This window comes from Melampsora larici-populina, assembly GCF_000204055.1.
Source record: "Melampsora larici-populina 98AG31 unplaced genomic scaffold MELLAscaffold_1, whole genome shotgun sequence".
In the NCBI taxonomy this organism is placed as follows: Eukaryota; Fungi; Basidiomycota; class Pucciniomycetes; order Pucciniales; family Melampsoraceae; genus Melampsora; species Melampsora laricis-populina.
This window is the reverse complement of record NW_006768765.1, coordinates 2960423-2970564: the sequence shown is the minus strand read 5'-3', so window position 1 is coordinate 2970564 and position 10142 is coordinate 2960423.

The following is a 10142-nucleotide window of genomic DNA, read 5'->3' as shown; positions in this document are numbered from 1 at the left end:
GGTCAAGTCATCTCTCATGACTCGATCAATGAGCTGAATGAAGTACAGAGAGATCAAACAATTAGTTCAATTGTTCACTGAACTGGGGATCAATGCTTTGATAGAATATGTAAGACACTTACATCGCGCGCCTCCCACATCCGCTCCCAGCGTTCAGCTTGTATTCCCCACCAAATACCGTGGCCTGACAAGAGAGCCTTCAGCGCAGGTAAGTCGTCCAATTTACGTCGAACATTAGCTTGATGTCGGCGTCGATTGAAATCTGCACGGTGTCCACTGGAGCGAGTGAGCTTCTTGTTCACCTTATCCATCTGTAAGAGGTAATATGTCCCAAATTGATATTTCAGTCATGTGAATGTAAGCAATAGAAGGTATTACATTACTTACATCATTACTCAAACCTTTCATATAAGTATCCCCAAGGAGGTAAGCGGTCTTACGGTTACGGTAGTTTTCTGGCTCGTCTTCTTCTTTGTGATCTTCTTCTTGGGGGTCAGCGTTGGAATCTGAATCATTGGGTTTGCTGCTCTGATTACTTTCTAATTCGTCATTATCATCATCTCCACTCATACTTTCACTTTGATTAACTTCTAATTCCTCCAATCCAGACTTGAGGCCATCCAACTCGTCCTCCTCCTCGATCAAAGCCAACACTTCAACCGGTGGAAACCTACCTAAGGTGTTGTGGCGGATGCGCCTCGGTTTCATACCTAGTGCGTCCAGCCCGGCCTTGACTATCAGTCCCATTTTGTGACAGAAGCAACGAATCGACATCGATTTCGGATTCCAGCTGAGATCATGGCCTGATTTGTAACCTTCTTCACGGAGCTGACGATGCATCTCACGGCCTAGGGTGAAGTTGTTGCTTCCTGAGTCAGAAGCCATGGCTAGCATGTAATAAAGAAATATAAATCAGCATATCGAGTTAAATTGAAATGAAATGAAAGTAAAAAAGAAAAAAGAAACTTCAAAGGACTTATCTTTTTATAGAGATCGTTCTTTTTTAATACAGTTACCATGGGCTCAGCAAGCAAGTTGCCGTTGTGATGCCATGCAACTAACTTCATACTTAAATGTCGGACAACATATTTCCAGTCCTTCGTAACGTAAGAGACCGATGATCCAATGAATGCGTGAAGATTTCCCTTCACCGTCCATACATCTTGAATCAGACAGAACTTGCTGTCCAGTTCCTGTAATAAGAGAAGGGAAGAATATCAATGAAAAGACGAGATAAATGGAGATGAAAGGAAAGGAGAAGGGAAATGTCAAGAAATGATAAGAGATGAAATTCAAACCTTGAGTTCCTTCTCAATGACTAGTCCACGAAGCGAAAGATACAGTCGTTTGGCCTCTTCGGCCGACCACTTTCGTCCAAAAACTCGTGCATCAGGTCGTAGCCAATACATTATTGACTTAAGGATCGTATCTTCGATACGAATGAAAGGCAATGTGTGCGCCACTTGCCACACCAAGAGACATTGATTTAATGTACGATTGGAGAAGGTCGGTGGTTCGTTGACAAAGGAAGTAAGAGATGTTTGATGATCTTGCTGGAGACGCTGAGCTTGGAGTTCATTCACAGTGGGAGGGAGCTTGGCGCCAGCGGCAATTGCCTGATTGCGACGTGGGCACCCCGCTCCAGACTTACCAGGTGCAGGATTACCATCTTGGTGCACTTTGAGGTTGGATCTTCAAGAGCTGGCACTGACTCGGACCTCCTTGTTACACCAGGTACAAGTATGAGATAGTCCCGGTTGGTCCTTTGCCTACAAGATCACTTATCGTCAGCTACACAGATACAAATACAAGCTTTGTAAGACAATATGAGCAAGATATCAGACTTACATCTTTTTTCAAATGCCAGGGAGGTCCAAAGTACTCGAATGGACAGTCAAAGTCGTCAGGAGCCTGATTCCTTTTGCGTTTTCTGAGGCACGAGTTGTCCTCATCCGAGTCTTGTTGTAAGTCGACTTCGATCACTGGACCCAATTGGATTGGTACCTACAGATAGTGTTCAAAAACATGAACGATAGGAACATAAGATTGTCAATCGAAAATCAAATGAGATTTTCAGTAGATGGTACTGGACTTACAGGACCAGATCCTTGGCTCTTCTTGCCTTTTGAAGCAAGGATCCTTGAAATAGAAGAAGAGACCATAGAAGAGACCATTCCACCATCGGATACTGATTGGGAGCGTTCACGGAAGGATCCTGTGCCAGTAGCCTGCGTTTAGAAGATAAACAATGAAGAATTATAAAGGTAAGATTCAAATAAACAAATTACAATTGTAGATTGTAAAAAAAGATGACTTACAGAAGATGCCGGACATGAGACAGTCTTCGATCGTCCACGTGCTGGTTCACGAAACACTTCATCGCCAGGCAAGGAGGCAGATCGCTCTCGACGACGGTGGACATGGGCGTCTCTGACATCCCTGACTGAGAACAAGTCACCCATGCCACGTCGCGAGTCGGACGAGGGAATAATCATCCCTGGAACTCTTCTGGCCGGAGTGACTACACGAGAAGACCGACGGGGAGGAGGAGCGGGACCATCGTCGGTTTCATACCCAGTGGTCAAGAAAGACTCAATGGTTGGCTGCTTGTGGCTGTTACACATGATGTCTATAATGGTGATTGGAGGGTGATTTGTGATAGAAGTATAGTTTGAGAAAGTAATGGAAACGATCTATGATACGATAAATGGAGGAGATGGAATGAAAATCAGATATTGATTAACAACTAAACGGAATTGTCGTCGAGATTTGAAAACGGGTGGGAGATGCTTACCTTTTTAGTCATGTCCAAGGTTCCCCCAACCCCCACGATAGTTTGACCCATGATTATATGAATCTGGGAAGAGAACGCCCTAGATCGTAAGTGATTAATTGATTGAATAAGATCGTACCAATTGTTTTGGAATGGTGAAATAGAGTTATCCTGACAACTGGAGAGAAAGAGTTGAATCTGGTGAGAGAACGCCCTAGATCGTAAGTGATTAATTGATTGAATAAGATCGTACCAATTGTTTTGGAATGGTGAGATTGAGTTATCCTGACAACTGGAGAGAAAGAGGTGAATCTGGAGAGAGAACGCCCTAAATCGTAAGTGATTAATTGATCGAATAAGATCAAAACAGAGGTTTTTGAATTGTGATATTGGATTATCCTGACGACTGGAGAGAAGGAGATGAAAGTTTGAATTGAATTTGATACGTCCACTGTTTGTTGGACTGTGAATCAGAGAGATTGGCGTATGATCTAGATCGAAAGGATCCATAGTGCCAAAAGGGGGAGAACTGGGTGGGGGGGTTGGTATGCTGAAAGTTCGAGAAGAAGCGCAGCAAGGGTGTGGCTGACCCGGACCCGGAAGCGCGAAGCGCAGCCCAATCAAACGGGGCGCTCAATTGAGAGCGAAAGGCGCAACGCCCGTGGACCGCGCTGCCGGGGCAGCGAGGCGCCAGCGCCAGGCGCTGCGCGCTTCCGTCTGCGCTGTGAGCCAGACTTGATATCCGGTCGCTTTCTCTCGACAATTACTTACAAAGACGTCCTGACACGCTAAAGCACTTTTCAACTATTGCCACCCTGAGGAAAAACTCAAGGAGGCAATGGAGTATCACCCCAGAATAGCAAAAAGGGAGAAAATACAAGGAACCAGGTGAATCAACACTTGCATTCCACAATCATGCGCAAAGTGATTTGAACTCGACAGAGACTTCTTGAATTGACCTTGGCATCACACGCTGAGATCAAGTTGCTCGGTATAACTTCTAATTGAAAGAAAATTCGTGGAATGCCTTCACCGATCGGGTCTCATATTGAATCTCAACTGTGGGGAATGGGTCTCTTTTTTGATCTGGATACTTTATGTATCTGGTTCACGCTAAACGGCCGCAGAGGGCAGGCTTGATTAGCAAAGGTAACACAGCCTGACAAAATAGAAAAAACCACGATTTGAACAGAGAGACTAAACTAAATTAAGTACGAGTTCTAGAGGGTGGTTACTTTCTGTAATACATTTGTTTCTAACGTAACAATACTTCACTTTTCTTCTTTCTTATACAAAAATTATAAATGTGGAAAGAGAAAAAGAGAAGACAATATTTTCAAGCTACAAGATTAATATTTATACTGCTAGGGCGGGTGGGAGGAAAATAAATTTATCTCTGATAAAAAAATTTTGATGTAGTAAAAAAGAATCAGGATAATAGTTAGGATGATAGAAAGATGTTATTTTTTGAAATGATAATTATTCGATGTAGCTAATTGGGAATTAGGGAAATGATCTTCCTATGCATCCAATTCTTCTATGACATCATTTTGTAAAAAATCTTTTATGAGAAGAGCATCATATAAGTTTTGTCTACGAAGATTGGATGTGGTTGCATGATCCGGCTACTTCAGTTATCCGATCCTTTTTCCCCGACCCATTCCCATTCTTCAATACTACGTACCGACTACTAGGAATGGGTCTCTTTTTTGATCTGGATACTTTATGTATCTGGTTCACGCTAAACGGCCGCAGAGGGCAGGCTTGATTAGCAAAGGTAACACAGCCTGACAAAATAGAAAAAACAATGATTTGAACAGAGAGACTAAACTAAATTAAGTACGAGTTTTGCCACCCTCGTGATATATAGAGTAGTGATGGTAAAGCTTTGAGTAGTGATGTGGATGAGATTCTGGAATCGAAGGATGGTGTGAACTCTATGTAGTTGTAGAAATCTGTTTGTGATTTTCTGAATAAAATTCAATTTTAATGGTGTCAGCCGTTTATGAAAGAAAGAAACTGAAGTTATTCAACGAGAATAACTCACAGTTTCCCAAATGAGGAGATTTCCAATCAATTTGGTGATTAGGATGATACTCGATCGTATCCCTATGAAAGAATTTGTTACACGTTATTGCCCTGTTGGACAAATGGTGCCTTCACTTTTTACTGGCCCACGGCTGTGGCAGGAAAAAAGGAAGTGAAGCAGCGTTAGTGTCAGTAGGACGTTGCACTGTGAAAGTTTTTCAACTTTGATAAACGTAATGTTGTGGTAAAAAGACTGTGATCTCTTTCAAGACCTTCACGGTGTGTAGCAGTACGAACATGTGATGACTCAAGATGTGCGTGGATTGATGTTCAAGGATTGGTTTCAGGTGATTGATGAATGAGGAGATGTGATATTTGAATCAGGAATGGTGTGTGGAATGTAGATGGAATGTTGGGTTTCAATTTTTCCTCTTTGAGAATAGTTATACGCCTCTGTGCGATTCATTTGTTTCGAACCCCTTGTCAGAGTTTTTCTTGTTTTTGTACCTTGATTCAGCTTACTCTTATACCCAACCTCTCTCGAGCTCTCACTTCCTTCCTCACCGTTAGGAATTGATTGCTCAAGAGTAAGCTCTTTCACTTCTCTCAACTTCTTCACTGTTTCCTGGATAGCGCTCACATGTGTCTCGAATAGTTCTTTTCGTTCTCTTACTCTCTGCACTTCTGCAGGTAAGGCGTTGATCTATTCCGCCCAGTGTTCATTTCCTATTTGAGTCTTATCATAGAGCTCACCTCATACACCTGTCTGTCCAGGTAAATAGTGCTTCTTGTTATAGTTTTTCACTTATCTATTTGAGTCTTATCATAGAGCTCACCTCATACACCTGTCTGTCCAGGCTGTCTTCTGCTCTATTGCGTAGATTTTTCAGATCCGCATCAAGTTATTTCAGTTTATGATAATGGAGGCTTACGAGCACTGCTCCAGGGAATTGTATGTGCTTTCCCGTAGTAAAACCAGCTGCCTGAGTGATGTGTTGAGTCTTGTTTAAGTTCAAGAGAGGGTGGGTGCGGATGTAAGTTCTGAAAGCTTCCGATGACCATCTACCGATGCATTGGATGGTGTCCATGTCCATACCATTCTGAGCAAATGCGGTAGCACCTCCGGCACGAAGGGAATGGCCTGTCCTTGAACTTCCAAAGATCTCTTTCAGACGATTCATAAACCAACTCCTCGTAGGTTGTTGTCCGTTCTCTCTTACTAGCCAAAAAGGGTAAATCGGGAATCTCTTGTCTCTTGCTACAGTGTATCTGAGTAAGGTTCTTATCGGGCAGTTCCTGTCATTTGGTCTGCTGACTATGGCTACCGGGGTTCCCTTATACTGAGGGTCACCTTTGTGATACGGTAGATTATAACAGGCCACGGTGCCGCACAAGGAGATGACGAGCGTAGATCTTCGAATACATTTTCTTTTATTTCTTAAGCTTAACGTATCCGGGACGGTGAGTTCTCCTAATCGGTGTAAGCCGGCGAAGCCTAACGCCAGGATGGTGTTAAACAATGCGTCATCGAAAGTGTAGTTGAAGTAACTTGCTGCGACGTCCACATCGTAAATGGTAAAAGCGTTGGCTCGGATGATTGGTTTGGATAAAAGCTTTTGGCAGCCGCGGAGTGACTCCTTGACTTTAGTTGATTGTTGAGAAATTAGAACTATGGGGAATTGATGACGCATGTTGTAGGAGATACCTGGGAGATATTTTCCTACTGTGTCGGGATTCACTTCTCTGGAGATGACTGAGATGAATTGGCATAGATTAGTTTCGCTGGGATACACTCGGACATGGTGATCTTTACAAAACTTGAGGAATCTGCGATAGCCGGACGTGTATTTTGCTATGGTCGATTTTTCTAAGCGATTACTGATGTCTGATTTGTTTAATTCTTCGCGCTCTTTGAAAGAAAGTGGAACTGGTTCTATCTTCTTAGATCTAGCCATGATTAGAAAAATAGGAAATTGAATTAAGATTGGAATTAATTTTTTGGTTTTATTTATATGAAGTACAATTACAATTTTCGGATTTCAGGCTAGAGCAGGGAGAGATCGATCTTGGTAGCCTCCAATAAGAGTGGAGGGTTCCGGAGAAAAAGATCGAAGATGGAGGCGAGGGAACATGGAGCGAGCCAGGTTGAATTGTCCTTTAGAAAGCGCGTCTGCTACCTGATTGAATTGCCTAGGAACAAAACGCACTTTCACGTCAATCGGATGCGATAGCATCATGTCGACAGCATGTTTGAACAGTGCCCTGGCGGCTGCGGTTGGCTGGTGAGATGAGAATAGGTAAGAGACTGATTCGGAGTCGGTAAAGATTGCAACTCTTGAAGCCTTAAAATCGACTGCCATTTTGATTGCTGACACAACAGCCAACAGCTCCGCCCAATAGCTGTTACGGGACGGTGGTGGTAAAGTGCAGCTCCAGGCACAGCCGTTGGATGGTTGCCAAAATCCGAAACCGGTGGGACACGCATCTGTGAAGAACATGCAGTCTGCCTCCGTTAAGTTCCAGTGAAGGTGTTTCAGAGTGCGTCGACCTGGCCATGCTTCAAGGGCGTTTGCTAACCAATTTAGATCGTCTACGTTTAAACGATTCAACGGAATATGAGCATTACAGATTGTTTTGCCTGCAATCTTATCCCAAGAGGATTGCAAAGCCCATCTACCGAGGGGAAAGATATTGAGACCCCAATTCGCCCAACCGGTAATGCGCTGCCACTCAATTAAGGGATGAGATAGAGCTGAAGTGAAAGATCTCAGGGCAACTATGAGAGAGATCCTCTTGCCTTCGGGTAATGAAATCGAGACCTCTTCACAATCAACTGAATATCCAATGATATCGAGTGTGCTTCCAAAGACTTGTTTCTCCCAAGCCCATGGGAGGTTGATGAAGTCGAAAATAGACAAGAACTTCGCTTGGTTTAGTGGAATAGTACGACCTTTAAATAAGACCATGTCTGATGCTAAACCAATCCCCCATGAGTCATCCATATACACATTTAAGTCGGTTATATTGAATTCGTAATATGCAATCCAAAGGACTAAAGAGAAAAATGCACACCAGAGTTTTGGAGAGCTCAAACATCCAAAATTGATGTTACGATCTGCGTGAAAAGCATTTTCGATTTTGATAATCTGACGGAATTGCCATTGCCTAGAAACTGGTAGATTGCGAAATGCAGAGTCTACATCAGATTTCCATAGGATGAATTTATGTTTTCCAAAATAATGATAGAGTAAATATGGGATGAAATAAGGAATACCGTCTAAATCTATGGCGATATCTTCTTTATTGATAAGATCATTAGGGGATGGGTTACCGAAAGACATATTTGTACACATTCTAACCTTACCAGACGTGGGATTAGTCGCGAGGCACAAAGGGGATACTTTCATCCCAGGAAGAAGTGTGTAAAAAGGAGGAGAAAATCTGTTTAATTTTACTTCCTTGTCTCTTGTCTTTGTAAGAACCTCTTCTGCTTCAGGACCTGAAGCATGATTTTCATTAAAAACGGTATTACTTGACGGCATTTCAGAGAGTGGCCAAAAACCATCTGTGAGACCAAGAATGATGGAATCTACAAAGGGTTTGTTGGGATGATTTTTTAGGAGGGATTTTAAATTTTTAACATTAATTGAACAATTAATTTTAAACAAATCCGGCCGACGGTTTATAGCGTACTCGGCTTGAGGGTCTAATGAGAGAGGGGGAGCAGCTGGAAGAGGTGCAGCGTGAATTCAGGATGAGCCCCGACCCCCGAATGCCGGGGACTGGGCTGCCCGGCCCACCGACTTTTTTTCAAAAGTCAGAACGAGGACCGACCCCGGTATTCCCCAAGCTTTTTCTGGCTCATAGGTCAAGCCCGGCTCCCGTACCCTGACCCCCGACGAACTACCAAATCCCCGGGAAATTACGGGGATCCCCGAGTCCCCGGCTATTTCCGGCAGAAACCGCTGAGCACAACCTCTCCCAAGCGTGTATTTATCCGCTTTTTACAGCTTGATTTTTCCTCGGGTTCCCCGAGGAGAGTCACTTTCTTTTGACTCTCAGAACAACTCCCGGGCCCGATAATCCCCGCGGTTCTGCGACCCTTCGAAGGCCAGAACGACCCCCCGACCCGACGGGCTGTCCCGCGGGTATCCCCGATTTGGCGGGTCTCGGGGCTCATCCTGAGCGTGAATGGAGGATTCGACGGCGGCAGAATAACCTTTGTCAAGGACATCGATTTCCAAACCTCTTAAATAAGTTCAAGAATTAGGTTTGTCTGTGAGCGACGCTTCCTTGATGATCCTCAAAACATCCATCTTTGTTGCATACCCCGTGTACTCGGTCGCAGTCAGCGGCGCTGAAGGGGCAAACACGAGCATTCCAGTTGTTACAAGGCTGGTCAGCCAAAGGTACCAGACTAGCGTCCTTGATCTTGTACTTTGGCTTGACCCGCCTTCCTCTAGGTTTCTTTTCGGGGCGTTGAGAAGCAGGCTGGCGAAGCGGAGTAGATTGTTTGACAGTTGACCTGGATGCACGAGATGTGGATTGGGTGGTTTGGTACTTAGCTGAAGGGATAGCTGCTTTACCAAGTTTGCTTGTAGCACTATAGAGAATTCGGTTGTCAATTCCCTTGAGTGATTTATGTTCGTAGTCTCCCCACACCAAACTCGGACGAGATGCAAACTCTTTGCGAAGTTCGGCGTCGAAGTCTCGAACGTCCTCCCAATGGACTCGAGCCTGAAATAGACCCGGTAAAGAGAGGACAATACCAGAACCGCTCCGCAACATATAGCGGTATTGGAGCGGTATTGGAGCGGTTTTTACACCGCTATATTGACCACTATACGTAGCGGTGGCTCCGCTCCGCCATCCCAAGGCGAGAAAACCATTAGCGGTCTGACCGCTCCGATATGGGAAGGGTCTGAGGGCACTTCAATATACCTTTTAGCCCTTATAGCAGCGATATATAGCGGTATTGGAGCAGTAAAATACCTTCCGCTCCGATACCTTGTGATATTTTTTTAAAAAAAAATATCGGTCAAGTATCGGTGATCTCATAGCGGTTACTCCGCTCCGATACCAAAATGGGTTGAAATCCATAGCGTATCGGAGCGGTTCTGGTGTTGGAGAGGATGTATTCAAAATAGCTTTTGATGGATAAAGCTGCAGGAGGGAACGCGGCAATGTAGGCGTGTTTGAGGACGGCCAAGAGATTTTGCCAGTGGTTATTGTCGATAATCTCTTTGGGAGCAGATCCTTCGACATTCTTAAGGTCTCTGTCTGCATTAATGCGTAGACGGCTTTGAGGAGGGTCGGATGAAGCCACTGCGCCGTAGAACTT